The sequence below is a fragment of the Ovis canadensis genome, chromosome 2 (genome assembly GCF_042477335.2).
Source record: "Ovis canadensis isolate MfBH-ARS-UI-01 breed Bighorn chromosome 2, ARS-UI_OviCan_v2, whole genome shotgun sequence".
In the NCBI taxonomy this organism is placed as follows: domain Eukaryota; kingdom Metazoa; phylum Chordata; class Mammalia; order Artiodactyla; family Bovidae; genus Ovis; species Ovis canadensis.
This window is the reverse complement of record NC_091246.1, coordinates 184,240,665-184,266,244: the sequence shown is the minus strand read 5'-3', so window position 1 is coordinate 184,266,244 and position 25,580 is coordinate 184,240,665. Positions and strand designations below refer to the sequence as shown.

General features: G+C 39.4%; 1 protein-coding gene across 7 annotated transcripts in view; it reads left to right on the top strand.

Annotated features, from left to right (window-relative positions):
* The window catches only part of LOC138434017 (uncharacterized), a 118,706-nt gene extending 103,165 nt beyond the window's left edge, over positions 1-15,541 (top strand). For all 7 annotated transcript variants that reach the window (XR_011254611.1, XR_011254608.1, XR_011254609.1 and 4 more), the window contains one exon: positions 15,435-15,541. The gene's annotated coding sequence lies outside the window, so the exon portion shown is untranslated. The remainder of the gene's footprint in view (positions 1-15,434) is intronic.
* Positions 15,542-25,580: the final 10,039 nt, after the last annotated feature.

The window sequence follows — 25,580 nt, the reverse complement described above, 5'->3', positions numbered from 1 at the left end:
CTTCCAAGGAGTAAACATCTTTTAATTTCATGGCTGCAGTCACCATCTGCAGTGATTTTGGAGCCCCCAAAAATAAAGTCTGACACTGTTTCCACTGTTTCCCCACCTATTTCCCATGAAATGATGGGACCAGATGCCATGATCTTCGTTTTCTGAATGTGGAGCTTTAAGCCAACTTTTTCACTCTCCACTTTCACTTTCATCAAGAGGCTTTTTAGCTCCTCTTCACTTTCTGCCATAAGGGTGGTGTCATCTGCATATCTGAGGTTATTGATATTTCTCCCGGAAATCTTGATTCCAGCTTGTGCTTCTTCCAGTCCAGCGTTTCTCATGATGTACTCTGCATAGAAGTTAAATAAGCAGGGTGACAGTATACAGCCTTGACACACTCCTTTTCCTATTTGAAACCAGTCTGTTGTTCCATGTCCAGTTCTAACTGTTGCTTCCTGACCTGCATACAGATTTCTCAAGAGGCAGGTCAGGTGGTCTGGTATTCCTATCTCTTTCAGAATTTTCCACAGTTTATTGTGATCCAAACAGTGAAAGGCTTTGGCATAGTCAATAAAGCAGAAATAGATGTTTTTCTGGAACTCTCTTGCTTTTTCAATGATCCAGTGGATGTTGGCAATTTGATCTCTGGTTCCTCTGCCTTTTCTAAAACCAGCTTGAACATCAGGGAGTTCACTGTTCACGTATTGCTGAAGCCTGGCTTGGAGAATTTTGAGCATTACTTTACTAGCATGTGAGATGAGTACAATTGTGCAGTAGTTTGAGCATTCTTTGGTATTGCCTTTCTTTGGGATTGGAATGAAAACTGACATTTTCCAGTCCTGTGGCCACTGCTGAGTTTTCCAAATGTGCTGGCATATTGAGTGTAGCACTTTCACAGCATCATCTTTCAGGATTTGATACAGCTCAACTGGAATTCCATCACCTCCACTAGCTTTGTTCATAGTGATGCTTTCTAAGGCCCACTTGACTTCACGTTCCAAGATGTCTGGCTCTAGATTAGTGATCACACCATTATGATTTTCTGGGTCATGAAGATCTTTTTTGTACAGTTCTTCTGTGTATTCCTGCCACCTCTTCTTAATATCTTCTGCTTCTGTTAGGTCCATACCATTTCTCTCCTTTATCGAGCCCATCTTTGCATGAAATGTTCCCTTGGTATCTCTAATTTTCTTGAAGAGATCTCTAGTCTTCCCCATTCTGTTGTTTTCCTCTATTTCTTTGCAATGATTGCTGAAGAAGGCTTTCTTATCTCTTCTTGCTATTCTTTGGAACTCTGCATTCAGATGCTTATATCTTTCCTTTTCTCCTTTGCTTTTTGCCTATCTTCTTTTTTTAGCATTTGCCTTGTAAGGCAGTGCTCCTACGTTGAGTGCCTATACATTTATAATTGTTATATCTTCTTCTTGGATTGATCCTTTGATCATTGTGTACTGTCCTTCTTCTTCTCTTTTCACAGCCTTTATTTCAAAGTCTGTTCTATCTGATATGAGTATTGCTACTCCTGCTTTATTTTGGTCTCCATTTGTATGAAATATCTTTTTCCAGCCCTTCATTTTCAGTCTGTATGGTGTCCCTTGTTTTGAGGTGGGTCTCTTGTAGACAACATATATAGGGGTCTTGTTTTTGTATCCATTCAGCCTGTCTTTGTCTTTTGGTTGGGGCATTCAATCCATTTATGTTTAAGGTAATTATTGTTAAGTATGATCCTGTTGCCATTTACTTTGTTGTTTTAGATTTGAGTTTATACACCTTTTCTATGTTTCCTGTCTAGAGAAGATCCTTTAGCATTTGTTGAAGAGCTGGTTTGGTGGTGCTGAATTCTCTCAGCTTTTGCTTGTCTGTAAAGCTTTTGATTTCTCCTTCATATTTGAACGAGATCCTTGCTGGGTGCAGTAATCTGGGTTGTAGGTTTTTCTCTTCCACCACTTTAAGTATGTCCTGCCATTCCATTCTTGCCTGAAGAGTTTCTATTGAAAGATCAGCTGTTATCCTTTTGGGAATCCCATTGCTGTTTTCCCTGTGCTGCTTTTAATATTTGTTCTTTGTGTTTGATCTTTGTTAATTTGATTAATGTGTGTCATGGGGTGTTTTGCCTTGGGTTCATCCTGTTTGGGACTCTCTGGGTTTCTTGGACTTGGGTGATTATTTCCTTCCCCATTTTAGGGAAGTTTTCAACTATCATCTCCTTAAGTATTTTCTCATGGCCTTTCTTTTTGTCTTCTTCCAGGACTCCTATGATTTGAATGTTGGAGTGTGTGACATTGTCCCAGAGGTCTCTGAGGTTGTCCTCATTCTTTTAATTCTTTTTTCTTTTTTCCTCTCTGCTTCATTTATTTCCACCATTCTATCTTCTACCTCGTTTATCCTACTTCTGCCTCAGTTATTCTACTATTTGTTGCCTCCAGAGTGTTTTTATCTCATTTATTGCATTATTCATTATTGATTGACTCTTTTTTATTTCTTCTAGGTCCTTATTAAACATTTCTTGCATCTTCTCAATCCTTGTCTCCAGACTATTTATCTGTAACTCCATTTTGTTTTCAAGATTTTGGATCATTTTTACTATCATTATTGTAAATTCTTTTTCAGGTAGACTCCCTATCTCCTCCTTTTTTGTTTGGTTTAGTGGGCATTTATCATGTTCCTTTACCTGCTGAATATTTTCTGCCTCTTCATCTTGTTTAGATTGCTGTGTTTGGGGTGGCCTTTCTGTATTCTGGCAGTTTGTGGTTCCTCTTTATTGTGGAGGTTCCTCCCTGTAGGTGGGGTTGGAAGAGTGGCTTGTCAAGTTATCCTAGTTAAGGAAGCTTGCATTGGTGTTCTGGTGGGTGGAGCTGGATCTCTTCTCTCTGGAGTGCAATGAAGTGTCCAGTAGTGACTTTTGAGATGTCTTTGGGTTTGGTGTGACTTTGGGCACCCTCTATATTAAAGTTCAGGGCTATGTTCCTGCATTGCTGGAGAATTTGCATGCTGTGTCTTGCTCTGTAACTTCTGTTGGCTCTTGGATGCAGGTTGGTTTTAGTGTAAGTATGGAGGCTTTTGGATGAACTCTTGTCAAATAATGTTCCCTGAAGTCAGGAGTTTTCTGGTTTTCTCAGGTTTTGTACTTAAGCCTCCTGCCTGTGGCTTTCAGTCTTATTTTTACAGTAGCCTCAAGACTTCTCCATCCATACAGCACATATGATAAAACATCTCAGTTAATAGAGAATGGATTCTCTACAATGAGGGACACCCAGAAAGATTTGCAGAGTTATATGGAGAAGAGAAGAGGAAGGAGAGAGATAGAAGTGACCAGGAGGAGAAGAGGGGGAGTCAAAAGGAAAGAGACAGATCTAGCCAGTAATCCGTTCCCTAAGTGTTCTCCATAGCCCAGAATACCCAAAAAGATTCACAGAGTTGTATAGAGAATATAAGGGTGAGGAAGGAGATAGAGTTGACCTACGGGAGAAAAAGTAGAGTCAAAAGGGGGAGATGGCAATCAAGCCAGTAATTACACTCCTAAGTAAAAATGGGTATCGAAGATTGGATTCTTCAAGGTACAAAATTGATAACAAATACCAAAAAGCAAAGATTAAAAATCTAGAGTAGAGGTGAGACTCAAAATACAGTATTAAAACAACAAAACAAAATCACAAAAATTATAAAAAATGTATATGCACTTTGCTTTAAAAATAGGGTCTTTTTTTTGCAAGTTAATAGTAGGTTATAAAAATGAAAATTAAAGGGGTAATAGCAGACTTTAAAATTTAAAAATTTTTTTAAATTAAAAAAATGGTAATAGTGAAAATATATCTAGGAATTTCTCTGGAGCTGTTGTGGGCAGTGTGGGATCAGTTCAGTTTCAGATAGTTCCTTGTTCCAGCTTTTACTTTTCAAGATCTATAGGCCCCTTTTAATGTAGTTGGTACTAACTACAGGGTTTTAATCTGTTGCACCTGTCATTTCCAAAGCGGTTCCCTCTGTTTATTTTGGCTTCTTCTGTTTGCAAGTCTCTTCAGTGTTTAATTTATGCCCTGACACAAGGTGTTGAAAGTGGCCACTTATTTAGGCTCACTTGTTCAGTCGTGCTGGGGGGCGGGGGGGAGGGGGGGGAGGAAAACCGCAAACAAATATCACTGGCATGTGTTGAGAGTGCTTGCAGTGTCTTGGCCACACTGGATCTGCCCCTGCTCATGGCATGTGCGCTTACCCAGTCTACACTGCTCAAGCTCCAGGTTGCTCTGCAGGGGAACTGTCTATAGTAGGCCCTGGGTTGTGGGGTTCAGGTTCTTGGATACTCCACAAAGGCACAGACTCAGTGGGTCCTGTGTTTTGTGCCCTTCCTAGGTCCGAGCAGCTCACGTGACCAGGTGCTTAACAAGCACACACTCCCCAGGTGTGGTGCACCTTATTGCCTCCCGCGTCCCAGCCACTTAATTTCCTGGGTGTGCAGCAGGAGTGCCATCTCAGGTATGCAGCGTGCCTCTCTGGGGAGGTGATCTCTGGCTGCGACCCTCCTAGTGGATGTCAACTGTCCAGGACCCAGTAAGACTTGGTTAGCAACTGGGAGCCTGCTCGCGATTTGGTAGAGGATGCTGTCTCTGAGACCGAGATTGCCCCTTTCTGGCTCTGGCTGTTGCCCGCCTGCCTCCCTGCCTCCCTGCCTCCGGCAAGGGATGGGCCAGTCTGCAGCTGGCTATCTCTCCTCGGGTATTTGCTCAGTCCTTTGTTCTATGAGCAGGCCTGGCAGTGCCTTGCTGCTGCTGCTAAGTCACTTCAGTCGTGTCCGACTCTGTGCGACCCCATAGATGGCAGCCTGCCAGGCTCCCCCATCCCTGGGACTCTCCAGACAAGAACACTGGAATGGGTTGCCATTTCCTTTTCCAATGGAGGAAAGTGAAAAGTCAAAGTGAAGTCGCTCAGTCATGTTCAACACTAAGCAACGCCATGGACTGCAGCCCACCAGGCTCCTCCATCCATGGGATTTGCCAGGCAAGAATACTGGAGTGGGGTGCCATTGCCTGCCTTAGGTTAGGGCTTTTCACAGGAAAGTTCTCTCTCTCTCTCTCTCTTTTTTTTTTCTCTCTCTCTCTGGTTATCCCACAGTTTGGGTTGCTATCTCACGTTAGCTCCCTCAGATTGCCCTCAGGGCATTCAGGCCCCGTCCTTACCCTTAGCAATGCAGCCCATGCCTCCCTGTTTAGCCCCCGCTTGCTGGTGGTGGACCAAGCGTCTGGGCTACTTCTCCGCTGGGAGTTGCCATTAGGCACGTGGGTTTTGTTTATTTATTTATTTATTTATCCTCCCAGTTATGTTGAGGTTCCAACATTGAGGTTCCACTCTGAGATTCCAACACTCCCCACAGATCCACTGGTGAGAGGGTTTCCTTGTGTTTGGAAACTTCTTCTCTTTTACGACTCCCTCGTGGGATGGGTCTCCATTCCTAACTCTTTTGTCTCTCTTTTTACCTTTTATATTTCATCCTACCTCCTTTTGAAGACAATGGGCTGCCTTTCTGGGTGCCTGGTGTCCTCTGCCAGCGTTCAGAATTTGTTTTGTGGAATTTGCTCAGCGTTCAAGTGTTCTTTCGATGAATTTGTGGGGGAGAAAGTGGTCTCCCCATCCTATTCCTCTGCCATCTTAGGACTGCCCCTAGTCCTTTAAATCTATTTCTCACTTCCTGTGTATAATTGTAAGGGATTTGATTTAGCTCATACCTGAATGGTCTAGTGGTTTTCCCTACTTTCTTCCATTTAAGTCTTAATTTGGCAATAAGGAATTCATGATCTGAGCCACAGACAGCTCCTGGTCTTGTTTTTGCTGAAAGAATAGCGTTTCTTCATCTTCAGCTGCAAAGAATATAATCAATCTGATTTCAGTATTGACCATCTGGTGATGTCCATGTGTAGAATCTTCTTGTATGTTGTTGGAAAAAGGTGTTTGCTATGACCATTGCGTTCTCTTGGCAAAACTCTGTTAGCCTTTGCCCTGCTTCATTCTGTACTGCAAGGCTAAATTTGCCTGTTACTCCAGGTGTTTCTTGACTTCCTACTTTTGCATTCCAGTTCCCTATAATGAAAAGAACATCTTTTATGGGTGTTAGTTCTAGAAGGTCTTGTAGGTCTTCATAGAACCATTCAACTTCAGCTTCTTCAGCATTACTGGTCGAGGCATAGACTTGGATTACTGTGATATTGAATGGTTTGCCTTGGAAATGAACAGAGATCATTCTATCATTTTTGAGATTGCATCCAAATACTGCATTTTGGACTCTTTGTTTGCCTATGATGCCTATTCCATTTTCTCTAAGGGATTCTTGCCCACAGTAGTAGATATAATGGTCATCTGAGTTAAATTCACCCACTCCAGTCCATTTTAGTTTGCTGATTCTTAAAATGTCAACGTCCACTCTGGCCATCTCCTATTTGACCACTTCCAATTTGCCTTGATTCGTGGACCTAACATTCCAGATTCCTATGCAATATTGCTCTTTATAGCATTGGACATTGCTTCCATCAGCAGTTGCATCCACAACTGGGTGTTGTTTTTGCTTTGGCTCCGTTTCTTCATTCTTTCTGGAGTTATTTCTCTTCTGATCTCCAGTAGCATATTGGGCACCTACTGACCTGGGGAGTTCATCTTTCAGTATCCTATCATTTTGCCTTTTCGTACTGTTCATGGGGTTCTCAAAGCAAGAATACTGAAGTGGTTTGCCATTCCTTTTTCCGGTGGACCACATTTTGTCAGAACTCTCCACCATGACCTGTCTGTCTTGGGTGGCCTTACACTCCATGGATCATAATTTCATTGAGTTTACAAGGCTGTGGTTCATGTGATTAGATTGGTTAGTTTTCTGTGCTTGTGGTTTTCAGTCTGTCTGCCCTGTAATGGAGAAGGATAAGAAGCTTATGGAAGCTTCCTGATGGGAGAGTCTGACTGAGGGGAAAACTGGGTCTTGTTCTGATGGGCCTATCATGCTCAGTAAATTTTGAATCCAATTTTCTGTTGATGAGTGGAGCTGTGTTCCCTCCCTGTTATTTAAGTGGCACCGAACTATGGTGGAGGTGATGAAGATAATGGTGACCTCCTTCAAAAGTGTAGCATGTACTGCTACACTCAGGGCCCCCAACCCTGCAGCAGACCACCACTGACCCACTCCTCAGCTGGAGACTCCCTGGACACTTACAGGCAAGTCTGAGTCAGTCTTTTCTGGTGTTACTGCTCCTTTCTCCTGGGTCCTGGTGCACAAGGTTCTGTTTGTGTCCTCCAAGAGTTTATTTTCCAGTTCTGTGTAAGTTCTGGCAGCTCTATGTTGGGGTTAATGGTAACCTCCTCCTCCTCCTAATTTCCTTTACGATTGACTTGTTTGATCTCCTTGCAGTTCAAGGGACTCTCAAGAGTTTTCTCCAGCACCACAGTTCGAAAGAATCAATTCTTTGGCACTGGGCCTTCTTTTTTTACTGTACAAAATCCCCTGAATGCAGTAATATACTTGACATGGAAGAGGTATACAATATTTGTAACAGTGTATCTTAGTACACTGGATTAGATGAACCAAGTTTGTCTTTTGCAAAATGTAGGTAGTAATAGAAACTACCTCATAAAGGTGCTTTAGGAGTTTCGAAGTTTATGTAAGATAATACATATACCAGGTACAAAGAACAGTGCTTGGTACCTAAGTCCTCAATGAATGGTTGCTCTTTAAAAATTTGTATTGCAATGTAATGTTACTATTACATGTTAAATTGTCATAATGTATTTTTAATTTCATGTGAAAATTATAACATCTGTTTTTAAGATTTAGAATGGGATCTGTCCCATCACAAATTTTTCAGTGTGTTCAACAAGAAAGAAAACCAATGAAAAGGTGATGTAACCCCATTCTATGTCTCCCTTGTTGACAAAGTGCTGAGATCTATGATTATTTGAAGATTCTAAATATAGGGCATTGATGACCCAAAAGTTCTTCTCAGATTTCATTTTTTCTAATAGCTTCTGAAAAAATACTCCCAGGAGTGTCAACTCTTAGTGTCAAGTTAGCTAATTTTGCATTTACAGTAGTGTATTGCATTTTATCACATTGACTTTATCTCACGAGTCTATTCATGTCCAGTCTGCCTTGGTCACAAGAAAGGTGTTATCCAATTACTTATTCAGTCTCTTTGCTAATATGGAAATAAGCAATTTACTTCATTGGCTAAGTCACTAAAACAGACATCATTGTGTGCGCATGCATCGCTTTAGTCATGTCCAACTCTGTGTGATCCCATGGACTGTATCTTGCCAGGCTGCTCTTTCCATGGGATTCTTCAGCAAGAATGCTGGAGTGGGTTGCCGTGCTCTCCTTCCAGGGACCCAGGGATCAAACCCACATTTCTTACATCTCCTGCATTGGCAGGGAGGTTCTTTACCATTAGCACCACCTGGGAAGCCCATCACTGGATCTCTGTTAATTCTGGCTAAGATGCAGAACTGAACAATACTTTCATGTGTACTTCCTTCTATGACTTCAGAATTTTCCTGTTGCTGAATTGACACTGATGAATTTTAATATATGATTATAAAACTCCTTTAAGGTTTTTAAATAAAATTCCTCAATAAATCCATCTTGATTTTTACACTGTTGTTCTTGGGACCGAGCCTATTCACTTTTTTCTTGTTTGAGATCTTGAGAAACTTCAAAGTTTATTGGGTAAGTGAGAGTCTATATGTGCATTAATTTTCAAATTAGCAGGATCAACATGAGATGTATAATATACTCAGAGAACCTGTTCTAATTTCCCCTTTCCTTCTTTCCCTTCTTACTGGTGGGTTTGATTCATTCTTCATGAGAAATAGAAGTAAATGGACACTTTCTCATTTTCCTTTCACCGTGTCTCTGCAGCCTCTTGAATCAGCACCCAGTGTCTTTCATCTGCTATCATAGGAGGAAACATACCTGTTCCTAGATAAAGCCAACCCTTTCCTTGTACTCTGTACCTCATCCCCTTTCACTTTCTCAAAGACTTTACTCCCACAAATAGATGTCTCTCTCCTGAATTATCAGTTTCCCTCTTTCTAGGGGGTTGTGTCCTTCAGCCAACAAACCTGCTCTTGACCTCCCATTCCTGTTTAGTTGCTACCCCATTTTCCTGCTCTCTCACAGAAAAACTTCTCAAATGAATGCCTTTCCCCACTGCATCACCTGTTTTCAGTCTATTTCATATAGGCCTTTGTCCTCCCCACTACATCTGAACCTTCTAAAAGATTCATTAGTGACCTCCATGTTACCACTCAGTGGTCACATTTTGCCTTCATCTATGTAACAACTCAGTGGCTTTTCTCCCAAGTGACCATGATCTCCTCGAAACTTTTTTGGCTTCTGTGATACCCTGCATGCATGTGTACGTGCTAAGTCATGGTATGGTTCTTCAGTCATGTTCAACTCTTTGCCACTCTATGGACGGTAGCCCTCCAGGCTCCTCTGTCCATGGGTTTCTCTAAGCAAGAATACTGAAATGAGTTGCCATGGCCTCCTCCAGGTGATCTTCCCCACCTAGGGGTCAAACCCATGTCTCTTATGACTCCTGCATTGGCAGGCAAGTTCTTTACCACTAGCACCATGTAGGAAGCCACTTTGTGATACCCTACTCCCCTGATTTTCCTATATCACTGCCTAGTGACTACTATAGACTGGTAACTTCGAAGTATATATATCCAGATCTAACCTTCCCCAGGGTCCCAACTTGTATATCTAAATGCAATTCGGCATCTCCGCTTAGATGTCTCATGAGCATCTCATATCCATTTATTATGATCATCTTTACATGTAAATAAATATATATTTAGAATCCTTTTGCTCTTCACTCTGCTTAGTGCTCTCTTCCCTCATCTTTTCTCTTTATTTCCTTCTCCTTCTCCTAAATCAGTCCCCAATAGTTTAGATCCCGTGGTGATTCCATAGCACCCAGTAGTTTTCCTTTGTGGTAATTAGCACACTTACAGTCAATTAGTCAAATATATGATTATCTGTTTAATGTCAACCTTGTGCCTTTAGCCTTTAAAATTTCTGAGACCGCAGGTTTTCCATGTTGTCCACTATCTCTTCAGGGCTCAACTCAGTGCTTGAGCATACTAGGGCCACTATAAATATACTTATTTCTTATCTTTGTACATCTAGGTTGTTCCTATTTTTCACCACTAAAAGCAGTTCTACAATGAACTTTCATGTAGCTAAATCTTTGACACATCTTTAATCATATGTTTTAAAAAATCCCTAGAAATAGAATCATTGGTTTTATAATGAGGTGCACATTTTCAAGGTTTTTGGCTAAGTGTGATAGTCTGAAAAATAGCCATCATTAACTTCTCCTCTCCCTGTACAAGCAATGCCACTCATCCGTCAATAAGTGGTGTCTCTAGAGGACAGACTTATGGTTGCCAAGGAGGAGAAAGGATGAGGGGGGAATGGAGTGGGAGGCTGGGGTTAGCAGATGCAAGCTGTTATATACAGAATGGATAATCAACAAGGTCCTACAGGATAGCATGAGGATCTGTATTCAATGCCATGTAATAAGCCATTATGGAAAAGAACATAAAAAAGACTGTATGTATGTGTGTAACTGAATCACTTTGCTGTACAGCAGAAATTAATACAACATTGTACATAAACTATACTTCAATAATAAATAAATTAAAAATTTTTAAAGTGATGTCTCAGGACTTCCCTCATCATCCAGTGGTTAAGAAACCACCTTTCAATGCAGGGGATATGGGTTCAATCCCTGGTCAGGGAACTAAGATCCCATAAGCCTCAAAGCAGTCAAACTCATGTGCTGCGACTACTGAAGCGTGCTTGCTCTGGAGCCCATGTGCCACAATGAGAGAACCCACGCTGCAATGAAAGATCCCACATGATGCAACTAAGATGACACAAACAAAAAAAAGTGATGTCTCCTTTCCTTATCCTTGAGTGACTTACTTTGACCTTCTGAATGTGGTGAAAATAGAATTGCCAGGTAAAATACAAAATGCTCAGTAAAATTAGAATATCAAACAAACAGAAAAATGGGACATACTTATACTAAAATATTATTTGTGACTTATCTGACATTCAGATTTAACTGGGTATTCTGTACCATTTTATTGATATATAGATGATTTATAAGATATGATCTTCATGTGTACAGCATAATGACTCAATATTTTTGCATATTATGCTCAATTGTAAGTTATTACAAGATAATGGCTATAATTCCCTGTGCTATACAATATATTCTTGTTGCTTATCTATTTTATACATAGTAGTTTGTATATGTTAATCCCATATTCCTAATTTGTCTCTCCCCCTCTACCTCCCCCCTTTGATAACCACAAGTTTGTTTTCTGTATCTGTTTGTGTTTCTGTTTAGCACATACATTAATTTGTATTATTTTTTAGATTCCACATGTAAATGATATCCTATAGTATTTATCTTTCCCTGTCTGATTTATGTCACTAACATAACATATTCTCTAGGTCCGTCCACATTGCTACAAATGGCAGAATTTCATTCTTCTTATGACTGAGTCAATCTTCTTAATCCATTTGTCTGTTGATGGACACCTGGGTTACATCCATGTCCTGGCTGCTATAAATAGTGTTCAATGAACATTGGGGTGCCTGTATATTTTGAATTAGTATTTTCATTTTTTAGAGATATATACTCAAGAGTAGAATTGCTGGATCATATGCTAGTCCTATTTTTGGGTTTTTGAGGATGCTCCATACTGTTTTCCACAGTAGCTGCACTAATTTACTTTCCCACCAATAGTTTACAAAGGTTCCCCTTTTCTCATTTCCTTACTAATATGTCATTTGTAGACTTTTTGATGATAGCCATTCTGACAGGTGTAAAGTTATATCCCATTGTGATTTTCTTTTAAGAATCAGTGATGTTGAGCATCTTTTCATGAGGAATTTGGTATTTTTATTTGCTAAATATAGAAACACTAGTATGAAGACACTATTGCAGAAGGAACATACCTCAACATAATAAAAGCTATATATGACAAACACACAGCAAACATTATCCTCAATGGTGAAAAATTGAAAGCATTTCCCCTAAAGTCAGGAACAAGACAAGGGTGCCCACTTTCACCGCTACTATTCAACATAGTTCTGGAAGTTTTGGCCACAGCAATCAGAGCAGAAAAAGAAATAAAAGGAATCCAAATTGGAAAAGAAGAAGTAAAACTCTCACTGTTTGCAGATGACATGATCCTCTACATAGAAATCCCTAAAGACTCCACCAGAAAATTACTAGAGCTAATCAATGAATATAGTAAAGTTGCAGGATATAAAATCAACACACAGAAATCCCTTGCATTCCTATACACTAATAATGAGAAAATAGAAAAAGAAATTAAGGAAACAATTCCATTCACCATTGCAACGAAAAGAATAAAATACTTAGGAATATATCTACCTAAAGAAACTAAACACCTATATATAGAAAACTATGAAACACTGATGAAAGAAATCAAAGAGGACACTAATAGATGGAGAAATATACCATGTTCATGGATCGGAAGAATCAATATAGTGAAAATGAGTATACTACCCAAAGCAATTTACAAATTCAGTGCAATCCCTATCAAGCTACCAGCCATATTTTTCACAGAACTAGAACAAATAATTTCAAGATTTGTATGGAAATACAAAAAACCTCGAATAGCCAAAGCAATCTTGAGAAAGAAGAATGGAACTGGAGGAATCAACTTGCCTGACTTCAGGCTCTACTACAAAGCCATAGTCATCAAGACAGTATGGTACTGGCACAAAGACAGACATATAGATCAATGGAACAAAATAGAAAGCCCAGAGATAAATCCACACACCTATGGACACCTTATCTTTGACAAAGGAGGCAAGAATATACAACGGAGTAAAGACAATCTCTTTAACAAGTGGTGCTGGGAAAACTGGTCAACCACTTGTAAAAGAATGAAACTAGATCACTTTCTAACACCGCACACAAAAATAAACTCAAAATGGATTAAAGATCTAAATGTAAGGCCAGAAACTATAAAATCCTAGAGGAGAACATAGGCAAAACACTCTCTGACATAAATCACAGCAGGATCCTCTATGATCCACCACCCAGAATTCTGGAAATAAAAGCAAAAATAAACAAATGGGATCTAATTAAAATTAAAAGCTTCTGCACAACAAAGGAAAATATAAGCAAGGTGAAAAGACAGCCTTCTGAATGGGAGAAAATAATAGCAAATGAAGCAACTGACAAACAACTAATCTCAAAAATATAAAAGCAACTTATGCAGCTCAATTCCAGAAAAATAAACGACCCAATCAAAAAATGGGCCGAAGAACTAAATAGACATTTCTCCAAAGAAGACATACGGATGGCTAACAAACACATGAAAAGGTGCTCAATATCACTCATTATTAGAGAAATGCAAATCAAAACCACAATGAGGTACCACTTCACACCAGTCAGAATGGCTGTGATCCAAAAATCTGCAAGCAATAAATGCTGGAGAGGGTGTGGAGAAAAGGGAACCCTCCTACGCTGTTGGTGGGAATGCAAACTAGTACAGCCACTATGGAGAACAGTGTGGAGATTCCTTTAAAAAATTGCAAATAGAACTGCCTTATGACCCAGCAATCCCACTGCTGGGCATACACACCGAGGAAACCAGAATTGAAAGAGACACATGTATCCCAGTGTTCATCGCAGCACTGTTTATAATAGCCAGGACATGGAAGCAACCTAGATGTCCATCAGCAGATGAATGGATAAGAAAGCTGTGGTACATATACACAAAGGAGTATTACTCAGCCGTTAAAAAGAATTCATTTGAATCAGTTCTGATGAGATGGATGAAACTGGAGCCAATTATACAGAGTGAAGTAAGCCAGAAAGAAAAACACCAATACAGTATACTAACACATATATATGGAATTTAGAAAGATGGCAATGACAACCCTGTATGCAAGACAGCAAAAAAGACACAGATGTGTATAATGGACTTTTGGACTCAGAGGGAGAGGGAGAAGGTGGGATGATTTGGGAGAATGGCATTCTAACATGTATACTATCATGTAAGAATCGAATTGCCAGTCTATGTCTGACGCAGGATACAGCATGCTTGGGGCTGGTGCATGGGGATGACCCAGAGAGATGTTATGGGGAGGGAGGTGGGAGGGGGGTTCATGTTTGGGAACGCATGTAAGAATTAAAGATTTTAAAATTAAAAAAAAAAAGACACTATTGCTATTCCAGGCCTAGCCTTTTTTAAAAAATTATTTTTTAATTGGAGGAAAATTGCCTTACAGTGTTGTGTTGGTTTTTGCTGTACAACAATGTGAATCAGCAGACCTAGCCTTTGAGAGACATAGCAGTTTCTCCTGTCACTCTCTAGAAACCAGCTAGCATTCTGTAAAGAACTTTGCCATAGACTCCTGAATGAATAGAGGTCAGCTAGAGAAGCCAGGGGGATGAGAAGTCACTTGACATATTTCAGCCCTAGCAGAGCTCCCAGGCCCAGAGCTGGGGGGTGGGGTATAGAGGATTTCTCATCTAATATCCAGGCAAATTTCAGAATTGCTATAAACCTGTTCTCTGTGTTGTTGAATAGGAGCATCCATGGTGACTTTCCTGTCCAGTTCTCACCATTGAATGCCTGGTAGGGGTGGAAGAGTGGAGGCAAGTTGGGAAAGTTCACAATTCACAGCTTTCTAGACCCAGAGGAGCTGTAGTCACATCTTAGCATGATTCAGGTCATGAAATATTGAGATTTTAAAAAATTTAATTCCAAAGTGGGTATTTATTTTATTATTTAAAACATTTTTAAAGTTTTTTAATTTTATACCAGGGTATAGTTGATTATGGGGCTTTGCAGGTGATTCAGTGGTAAAGAACCTACCTGCCAAGCGGGAGACACAGGTTTGATCCTTGGGTAGGGAAGATCCCCTGGAGAAGGAAATAGAAACCCACTCCAGTATTCTTGCCTGAGAAGTCCCATGGGCAGAGGGGCCTGGTAGTCTACAGTCCATGGGGTCACAAAGTCAGATACAACTTAGGGACTAAACAACAACAATAGTTGATTAATAATGTTGTGTTAACTTTAGATGTACAGCAAAATGATTCAGATATACATATACATCTATCTATTCTTTTTCAAATTCTTTTTTCCCATTTAGGTTGTTACAGAATATTGAGCAGAATTCCCTGGGCTATATAGTAGGTTTTTGTTAGTTAGAAATATTGAACTTTGAGGCTGATGCTTTCTTGGAATGAGACTTTGAGGTGTCTTGGGAGGTGGTCTGTTTTGTTTTGTTTTGCATGAGAAAGAATATAAATAATTTGTGGCCAGAGAGAAGACTCTGTTGGGTTAAATATGGTCACAAATTCTTTGTCATTCCTCAGATCAAGAGGTAAAATTTGTTTCTTCTCCCACAGGAACTCTCGGCTGGATTTGTGACTTGCTTGAAGAAACAGAATGTGATGGATGTGAAGCTGTGTGTCTTTCAGCTTTTTGAAAAATAATTAAAAGTCCTGATTTAGAGCATTTGCCAATTTCTAAGAATCCACCTGAAATGCAGAAGACACAGGAGATGTAGGTTTGATCCGTAGGACAGGAAGATCCCCTGTAGAGGAAATGGCAACACACTCCAGTGTGCCTGCCTGAAAAATCCTGTGGACAAAGGAGCCTGGTAGGCTATGGTCCAAAGGGTTGCAAAGAGTTGGACATGACTGAATAACTGAGCACGTGGTGTAAGTGCTGCCAGCATGACTGATTTTGAGCTACCAATGTGGTATTACAGAGCATGTGGTTGGAAAGAGATAGCATATATGACCAATGGGCTCCAGCATACCATCGCTTCCAGACTTACTCCGTAAGAGATCTGTCAGCTTCCATATTTGCTTTCTTGGAATCCAGTTGACATGAAGGATCCTTGGGCTAGGCTCTTGAATGATGAGAGGCCAAATGGAGAGAAAGGCCATATGGAAAAGAAACGAAGCCTTAGGCAATCCATCCCTGGCTGGGCTCCCAGCTGAGTGCAGCTGCATGTGTGGCCTCAGCCAACATTTCATGACATGAAAGACCACACAGCCAACTCACAGAAATGTGAGACATAATACATTGTTGTAGATTTAAGCCACTACATTTTGGAATATTTTAATTAGTCAGCAATAGGTAATTGGAAACATGTATTGCCAAGCCATTGTAAAACAATTTTCACATTTTACTCCTATATTAGCAATGTGGCTCAGCTGGTAAAGAATCCATCTGCAATGCGGGAGACCTGGGATCAGTCCCTGGGTTGGGAAGATCCCCTGGAGAAGGGAAAGGCTACTCACTCCAGTATTTTGGCCTGGAGAATTCCATGGACTGTATAGTCTGTGGGGTCTCACAGAGTCAGACATGTCTAAGCAACTTTCATTTTCACTAGCAATGTACAAGCGTACATTGTTCTTTGCACATTAGCCTGCACTTTGCATTATCGTCACCAGGTTGATAACTTAAAAAATGTATTTGCAGTTTAGCTTGTATTCTTTGAAAATGAGCTTGAACAGTTTTTCAGATGCTTATTGGCTGTAAATTGTCTGTGCTCTCTGTCCGTTTTTCCCTTGATTTGTAAGGGCTCTTTATATTTTAATAGGGCTTCTCAGGTGGCTCAATGGTAAATTATCTGCCTGCAGTGTGGAAGACCCAGGTTTGATACCTGGGTCAGGAATATCCCCTGGAGAAGGAAATGGCAACCCAGTATAGTATTGTTGCCTGGGAAATTCCAAGGCAGAAGAGCCTGGCAGGCTGTAGCCCATGGGATCACAAACGAATCAGACGTGACTTAGCAAGTAAACAAAAACAATATAGTTGGTTAACAATTTTGTGTATAGTAAAAACAAATGGACAATATTTTGCAATGTATGTGGCTACCTAGTTTGCTTGTATGCTCTTCGCAGTAAAAAGCTTAAACTATTTGTATGAAAAAATGATGCCTATGGCAATTTTCTGCAAGTTTCTTATAACATGATCATTTTCAATTTTGGCTTATTAGTTTTTTTAATATATCTCACTATATTCTAATATTTCCCCTGGATTTCTTATTAGTGATTTTATTCAAACCCAGTACAAAATACACTCTGTCCATTCCACTCCTCATTCCAATTTGAACAACACTGGCTTAGGCCACTGTGGTAGGTTAATTCTTCAGCCATCCTTGTATTAAACACTATGGAAAACCTTTGCATAAACAGCATGCCAATTTTAATTTCATAAATTTGAAGGTGTGATTTTAAAATGTTATCAGTTTACACAAATTTTGAATAATATGAATCTTTCAAAACTAAAAAGTATTTAAAATTGTATTGGATTCTGAAACAAAAATAGGAGCATAATGGGAAAATTAATGAAATCTGAGTAAAATCTTAAATTCAGTGAATGTTACCCATGTTAGTTTATTAGTTTTGACAAATGTACTATAGTAATGTTAGGTGTTAATGATAGGGAAAACTGGGTAAGGGGTATAAGGAAAGTCAGTACTATCTTTCAAAACTTTTCTATAAATCTAAAATTATTTCCAAAGAAAAAGTTTAGTTTTGAAAAAAAAAACACTAAAAATTTACTCTAAGAAATGCTCTGTAGTACTGTAGGATTATTTATTATTATTCTGAGAATACTATTTCTTACATTATATTGTTCTTTGAGTGGGATAATCTGTCTAGAATTATGCAAGTTTTGAATTATGTGATCTTTTTAAGATCTTTATCCCATGGATATAATTCACTGCCATATGAACTCTATAGTTAAATCCCATTTTGAAAATTGAAATAGGAAAAATTGAAGATGTAAGCCTTCAGTTTTTAAACTAAAAGAACTTCCTTCTCCCAATTAAGAGTCAAGAACAGAACTAAAACTCTCTCTCTTCCAGTTTCTAACATTAGAATTGTGGCAGCAAAACCTTATCATTCTATGTGATCTCTGGACAAGTATGTGATTAAAGACATGATTTTAAGTGTGGAATCTGGAAGCTAGGTCATCAGGTAAGGCTTGATCTATACTCTGAGGCAGAAATGTAAGCATGGAAATCCAAACCTTGCAGGCACAGTTTTTATTAAAAGTTTGGCTTTTGTCCATGCAATTGGTAGGATTTCCCACCTCCTCCCTCCCACATTTCTGTGTTCTCTTCCATCAGAGCAAGTGTCTTGGGAGTGGAGTGTTTTAGTTTGTCATCATTTCACATTCTTTTTTAGGTTTCTTTGCAGATTTTTTTTAAAAAAGTACCTTTTTATAGGTTTCACAGTTGTAAAAGAAATTCCAACAATTAAATTCTAGATGTTGCAGGATTTACATTTCCTATATAATACTCTATATTTAAAGTATATCCCTTGAAATCCTTTATACACTCCCCTGTGCCTCATTTTTTATAATACCCTCTCTCTGATACTGAATGGCCTTTGGATAAACAGTGTGTTTATATTTCATACTGATATGAATTAGCAAATTTGAAACAGTGAGCAGTGAAAAATATTATTAAGGTCTCACTTTATGCATATACATTGAAATAATTTTAATTCCCCTCAGTAGAAATTGTTGATTGTGCATTAAACAGGAAGTTGGATGTAAGAAATGTATTTCATTTGCCTAGGTTTACATGCACTCAGACTATTATTTCCCTCATTACATTTATTCTTAAGGGAAAAATCTCTTTATGTCTTATGCATGTTTTGAGTTACATGAGGTTTTCAGGAGTTGTTCCCACAGTGACTCTCCAGTGACTTAGATGATTCAGCTCCTCTGCTGTGAATCTGTTTATTATTTTTGCTGATTGTTAATGATAAAAGTTGCTGATTGCTTAATCCTGTACTAGGGACTATGTTGATTATCTGTGTACTCAACAATGTGTATTACTCCATTATCTAAGAAGCAGATATCATTATATCATCTCTATTTTGTAAATGAAAATTTTCATGCTTGGAAAATTTAAGTAACTTGCCTTAAGGGAATATCTTTGGATTCCAAAAGTCTGGAATAAGATTTCTTTGTCAATGCCAAGATTTTTGCTAACCACTTTAGTATGAACTATTTGCCACACTTCCCTCTGTTATTTCAGTCCTGTAGAAAGGTAGGTAGATTTTGATTCTGTGATCATGGTCTTTCAACTTTTTTAAAAACTAAGTAATTTATTCATTTCTAGCTGCACTGGATCTTCATTGCTGTGGGCGGGCTTTCTCTAGTTGTGGTATTCAGGCTTCTCATTGCAGTGGCTTCTCTTGTTGAGGTACATGGACTACCGGCATGCAGGCTTCAGCAGTTGTGGTACACAGGATCAGTAGTTATGCACAGGCTTAGTTGCCTCCTGGCATATGTAATCTTCCCTGACCAAGGATTGAACCAGTGTCCCCTGCATTGCCAGGATGATTCTTATCCACTGCACCACCAGGGAAGTCCACTAAAAAACGTTTTTTTAATTCAATTTTTTTTTTTTTTTTGGCTACAAAAACGTGGAATTTTAGTTCCCCAAATTGGGATTGAGCCACTGCCGACTGCATCAGAAGAATGGAGTCCCAACAACTGGACCACAAGAGAAGTCCCTGAAATTTTTTAAATGACTGTTTTCTAATCCCAAAAGGAGCACTGTGCTCCCAGGTTCTTGAAGATTATTATCAGTAGCAGTTATAGACATATAAAGTATCAGTTCAGTTCAGTTCAGTTGCTCAGTCGTGTCTGACTCTTTGCGACCCCATGAGCTGCAGCACACCAGGCCTCCCTGTCCATCACCAACTCCCAGAGTTCACTCAAACTCATGTCCATCGAGTCAGTGATGCCATCCAGCCATCTCATCCTCTGTTGTCCCCTTCTCCTCCTGCCCCCAGTCCCTCCCAACACCAGGGTCTTTTCCAATGAGTCAACTCTTCGCATGAGGTGGCCAAAGTACTGGAGTTTCAGCTTTGGCATCATTCCTTCCAAAGAACATCCAGGACTGATCTCCTTCAGAATGGACTGATTGGATCTCCTTGCAGTCCAAGGGACTCTCAAGAGTCTTCTCCAACAACACAGTTCAAAAGCATCGGTTCTTCAGTGTTCAGCCTTCTTCACAGTCCAACTCTCACATCCATACATGACCACAGGAAAAACCATAGCCTTGACTAGAGGGACCTCTGTTGGCAAAATGTCTCTGCTTTTGAATATGCTATCTAGGTTGGTCATAACTTTCCTTCCAAGGAGTAAGTGTCTTTTAATTTCATGGCTGCAATCACCATCTGCAGTGATCTTGGAGCCCCAAAAAATAAAGTCTGACACTGTTTCCACTGTTTCCCCATCTATTTCCCATGAAGTGATGGGACCAGATGCCATGATCTTAGTTTTCTGAATGTTGAGCTTTAAGTCAACCGTTTCACTCTCCTCTTTCACTTTCATCAAGAGGCTTTTTAGTTCCTCTTCACTTTCTGCCATAAGGGTGGTGTCATCTGCATATCTGAGGTTATTGATATAAAGTATAAGACATATAAAATGACTCATTCTGGTTTTGTGGAAAGAGCCAACCACAAATCACTGGTATTTTTCAAAATTATTTTGCAAGTTTTGTGTTTCAAAATGAAACCTACATTTATTGCCTTTAGATAAGAGTTATATTAAGGAAAGGGCTTCCCTAGTGGCTCAGATGGTAAAGAAGCTGCCTGCAATATGGGAGACTTGGGTTCGGTCCCTGGGTTGGGAAGATCCCCTGGATGAGGGCATGGCAACCCACTCCAGCATTGCTACCTGAAGAATCCCCATGGACAGAGGAGCCTGGCAGGCTACAGTCCATGTGGTTGCAGTCAGATATGACTGAGAGACTAAGCACAACACATATTAAGAAAGACCAACTAAAATTTTGGATGGGAAGAACTACCATTCTTATGCAGAAAATGTTAGATATCTGAGTCTTTTCCTGTGGTTCAAAGTGTGGCGAAAATCTTCAAAAAGGGCAGGTATCTAAGTGGGTGTGGATAGCACCTATATACATATATATACCACATCTTCTTTATCCATTCATCTGTTGATGGACATTTAGGTGGTTGCCATGTCTTGACTATTATGAACAGTGCTGCTATGAACATAGAAGCGCATCTATGTCTTTTAATTATAATTTTGTCTGGCCATATGCTCAGGAGTGGGATTGCAAGATCATGTAGTAACTAGAAGAATTAAGGTGTCTGTTCTCATTACCATCACTATTATCTGGACCAAGTGACTACATACCTGTTGGTCAGGTCACTGTCCCCAACACAGCATTTTATGGGCTCAGGAATTATTCCTGATCTATATTTCTGTTCTTCCTGATGTTGCTCCAGCCTTTCCACCACTATTCTTTCCCTTTAAAAATTTTTTTTATTGATGTATAGTTGATTTACAGTGTTGTGTTAATTTCTGCCGTACAGAAAAGTGACTCAGCTATACATATACATACTTTCAAAAAAATATTATTTTCCATTATGGTTTATCTCAAGACGTTGAATATAGTTCCCTATGCTATGCAATAGGACTGTGTTTTTTTATCTATCCTATATATAATAATTTACATGTGCAGTCTCAAACTTCCAATCCTTCTCTCCCCTACCCACCCTCCTTAGCAACCACAAGTCTGTTCTCTATGTCTGTGAGTCTGCTTCTGTTTCATAAATTGGTTTATTTGTGCCATATTTTAGATTCCATATATATAAGTGGTATCATAAGGTATTTGTCTTTCTCTTTCTGATGTATTTCACTTGGTATCACAATCTCTAGTTGTATCCATATTGCTGGAAATGGCATTTTCATTCTTCTTTATGGCCAAGTAGTATTCAATTACATATATGTACCACATCTTCTTTATCCATTCATCTGTTGATGGACATTTAGGTGGTTTCCATGTCTTGATTATTATGAACAGTGCTGCTATGAACATAGAGGTGCATCTATGTCTTTTAACTATAATTTTGTCTGGCTATATGCTCAGGAGTGGGATTGCAAGATCATATAGTAATTCTATTTTTAGTTTTATGAGGAACCTCCATGCTGTCTCCCATAGTGGCTGTACCAACCTACATTCCTGCCAACAGTGCAGGAGGGTTTTCTTTTCACTACACCCTCTCCAGCATTTGTTATCTGTAAACTTTTTAATGTTATTTGTAAACATTCTGACTCATGTGGGGTGATAACATTGCAGCTTTGATTTGTACTTCTCTAATAATTAGGAACATTGAGCATCTTTTAATATGCCTGTTGACCATCTGTATGTCTTCTTTGGAGAAACGTCTATAATAAGTCGTCTGCCCATTTTTCAGTTGTGTGTGTGTGTGTGTGTGTGTGTGTGTGTGTTTTGTTGTTGTTTATGTTGTTTTTTCCCAGTACTGTCCTTTTTGTACTTACACACTAGGAACAAGAATACTGGTTTCAGAATTTGCCATTTATTAAGTAATAATAATAATATAGCAGCTAACTATCAGGTTTTCACCTATGCAAACCTCCTTATAAGCCTTATCTCATGCAGCCCTAGTAACTCATGAAGTAGGTGCAATTATTTTAATGTAATACTCACATTTTAGGAAACTGAAGTATAGACCTTGATCTTTGGTGAAATTTTTACCTTTCATTTTTTCTTCTGTAAAATGGAGATTATATCTATTATTCATTTACTTTCCGTAAGTGAAGAAATGTAGTTGCATTGGATAAATAACCTTTTGCTGTAACCTTGATACACATGATGGAACTACTTTTCAGATGAATAAAAATAGTTTCCTTTCTAGGCTCCCAAGAATTTATCTTTTCATTGCTTACTTTATTCATTATTCACCCTGATTGCTTCCAAAAGGGCTTCTCTGCAATATTTTTTTCTTCTCATTGAAAGGAAAATTGTCATCAAGGAGAGCTCAGAGGACTTCTGTAGAATGAAATTACACCTAAACACACAAGTTATTTGACTTTGAGGAAACAAAAGAAGGGCTTCCCTGTTGGTTCAGACTATAAAGAATATGCCTGCAATGCAAGAGACCTGGGTTCAATCCCTGGGTCAGGAAGACCCCCTGGAGAAGGGAATGGCTACTCACTCCAGTATTCTTGCCTGGCGAATTCCATGGACAGAGGAGCCTGGCAAGCAGGCTATAGTCCATGAGGTCACAAAGCAGACACAGCTAGGCGACTAACAACACTGAGCAACACATATAAACAAAAGAAACCCATTGCTACCAGGATTTCTGAATCCCTAAATCCTACCGTTTCTTCCCATTGGAGTCACACAGATGACATTTATACATAAGAATGTTAGATTTTTTTTTTTTAAGTGGTGGCCAGAAGAAGATAAAAATGAGAAAAGACTGGACAAGAACTTCAGTGACACTAAACCTCACTAGAAGGGGAAGCCCAGAGGCCAGCTCCCCAGGGCCAGAGTGACTCAGGTTCCTAGTCTCCAGACCCACAATGGCAGGTGTGGGCGGAGGGACTCTATGGTTGATGCAAAGGCATGTACACTAAGGCCCCTTTAATGAAAATATGAGTGGCTGTCCATACAGGTCCCTGCCCACATTTGAACATCAGTAGCCAGACATCCTAAATGATTCATTTTCCTGAAGTTTACCAAGAAGGAAACTCCTCTTTCCCAGGTTTGTTCTTAATAGATACTCCCGAGGAAGTTTGATTATGGGAATGTAATTGATAGATTTGGATAGTTGTCATTTTTCTCACTAATAAAGTGTTGGGAAGACAAGAGGGGAATTAACCTAGAAGTAATATTTTTAAAATATTAATAACTATACAAAAAGAAAGGGAAAGGAAGTAAGGTAAAGAAAGAGGGAGGAATAAAAGAAGAGAAAAAGGAAGAACAAGAGAAAAATCCCTAGGCATTCATACAACTCTCTCAGGGTCCTTGATTGGGAACTAGATATTTTTTAGGTCTGGAACAGAGGTGCAGGGAGAAAACCTTGAGTGAAGTTCAAGACCTATCTCTGGTGGTAATTCATTCCCACAAAATCTCTGTGTGTTGGAGTAGGTGAGAACCATGGTTCAATTATTTCACTGGAGAAAGGGAAGGACAAGTGCCAACACATGCCAGTAACTTTCTCAAGATCACAGGTCCAAAATTTAAAAGAAGCTAGGCTTAGGGACCGCCCTAGTCCAGTGGCTAAGATTCCACACTCCTAATGCAGGGGATCTGGGCTCCATTCCTGGTCAGGGAACTATATTCCACATGCTACAACTAAAGATCCCACTTAAGATTCTGCATGCCACAACTAAAGGATCTCTGATGAAGACTGAAGATCCCACATGCCACATCTGGTACAGCCAAATAAATAAAGAGGAAAGATAAACAAACAAAACAAGCTAGGCTTAGAAGTGTCCAAATCTTAAATGTCAGGAAAATTTTAGGCTTTGGGTGGTTAAGTATTGTTACAAAACAAGAGAAAGTATAAATAGAAGGACAAAGAAGCAGGAAGAAGGAGGGTGATGCTAAAAATACAAAGTGTATGTTTGCTTTGATGAGCTTTGGTCTTGGACAGGCATAAGTCTTGCAGTGTTGGGAAACAGGGATTAGGGTGGATATAGCACATGTGGATGTTAGGCCAGAATCACTGCATGAGTACCATGGGGATTCACTAATTAAAAAAAAATTGTTATAATTTACACGTTTCAATGCCATTCTCCCATATTATCCTGCCCTCGCCCTCTCCCACAGAGTCCAAAAGACTGTTCTGTACATCTGTGTCTCTTTCACTGTCTCGCATACAGGGTTATCATTACCATCTTTCTAAATTCCATATATATGCATTAGTATACTGTATTGGTGTTTTTCTTTCTGGCTTACTTCTCTCTGTATAATTGGCTCCAGTTTCATCCACCTCATTAGAACTGATTCAAATGCATTCTTTTTAATGGCTGAGTAATACTCCATTGTGTATATGTACCACAGCTTTCTTATCCATTCATCTGCTGATGGACATCTAGGTTGCTTCCATGTCCTGGCTATTATAAACAGTGCTGCAGTGAACATTGGGGTATATGTGTCTCTTTCAATTCTGGTTTCCTTGGTGTGTATGCCCACCAGTGGGATTGCTGGGTCATATGGCAGTTCTATTTCCAGTTTTTTAAGGACTCTCCACACTGTTCTCCATAGTGGCTGTACTAGTTTGCATTCCCACCAACAATGTAAGAGGGTTCCCTTTTCTCCACACCCTCTCCAGCATTTATTGCTTGGTTTGATGCATGGTACAGGGTGCTCGGGGCTGGTGCACTGGGATGACTCACAGGGATGGGATGGGGAGGGAGGTGGGAGTGGGGTTCAGGATGGAGAACACCTGTACACCCATGCCAGATTCATGTCAATGTATGCCAAAACCAATACAATATTGTAAAGTAAAATAAATAAATAAAAAAAACTGAGATTAAAAAATAATAAATTTTTAAAAATTTTTTTAATTTAAAAATTGTAGTATAAAATACTTAGAATTTTAGTGCCCTCTGCAGTTCTTTTAAGAATCAACTTAATATGGAATGATTTCTGTCTGATGTGCCTTTCCTCATCTTCACGTCCTCAATGAACAACTTTTTCCTACATTTCTTTACCATCATCAGAGACCTCATTT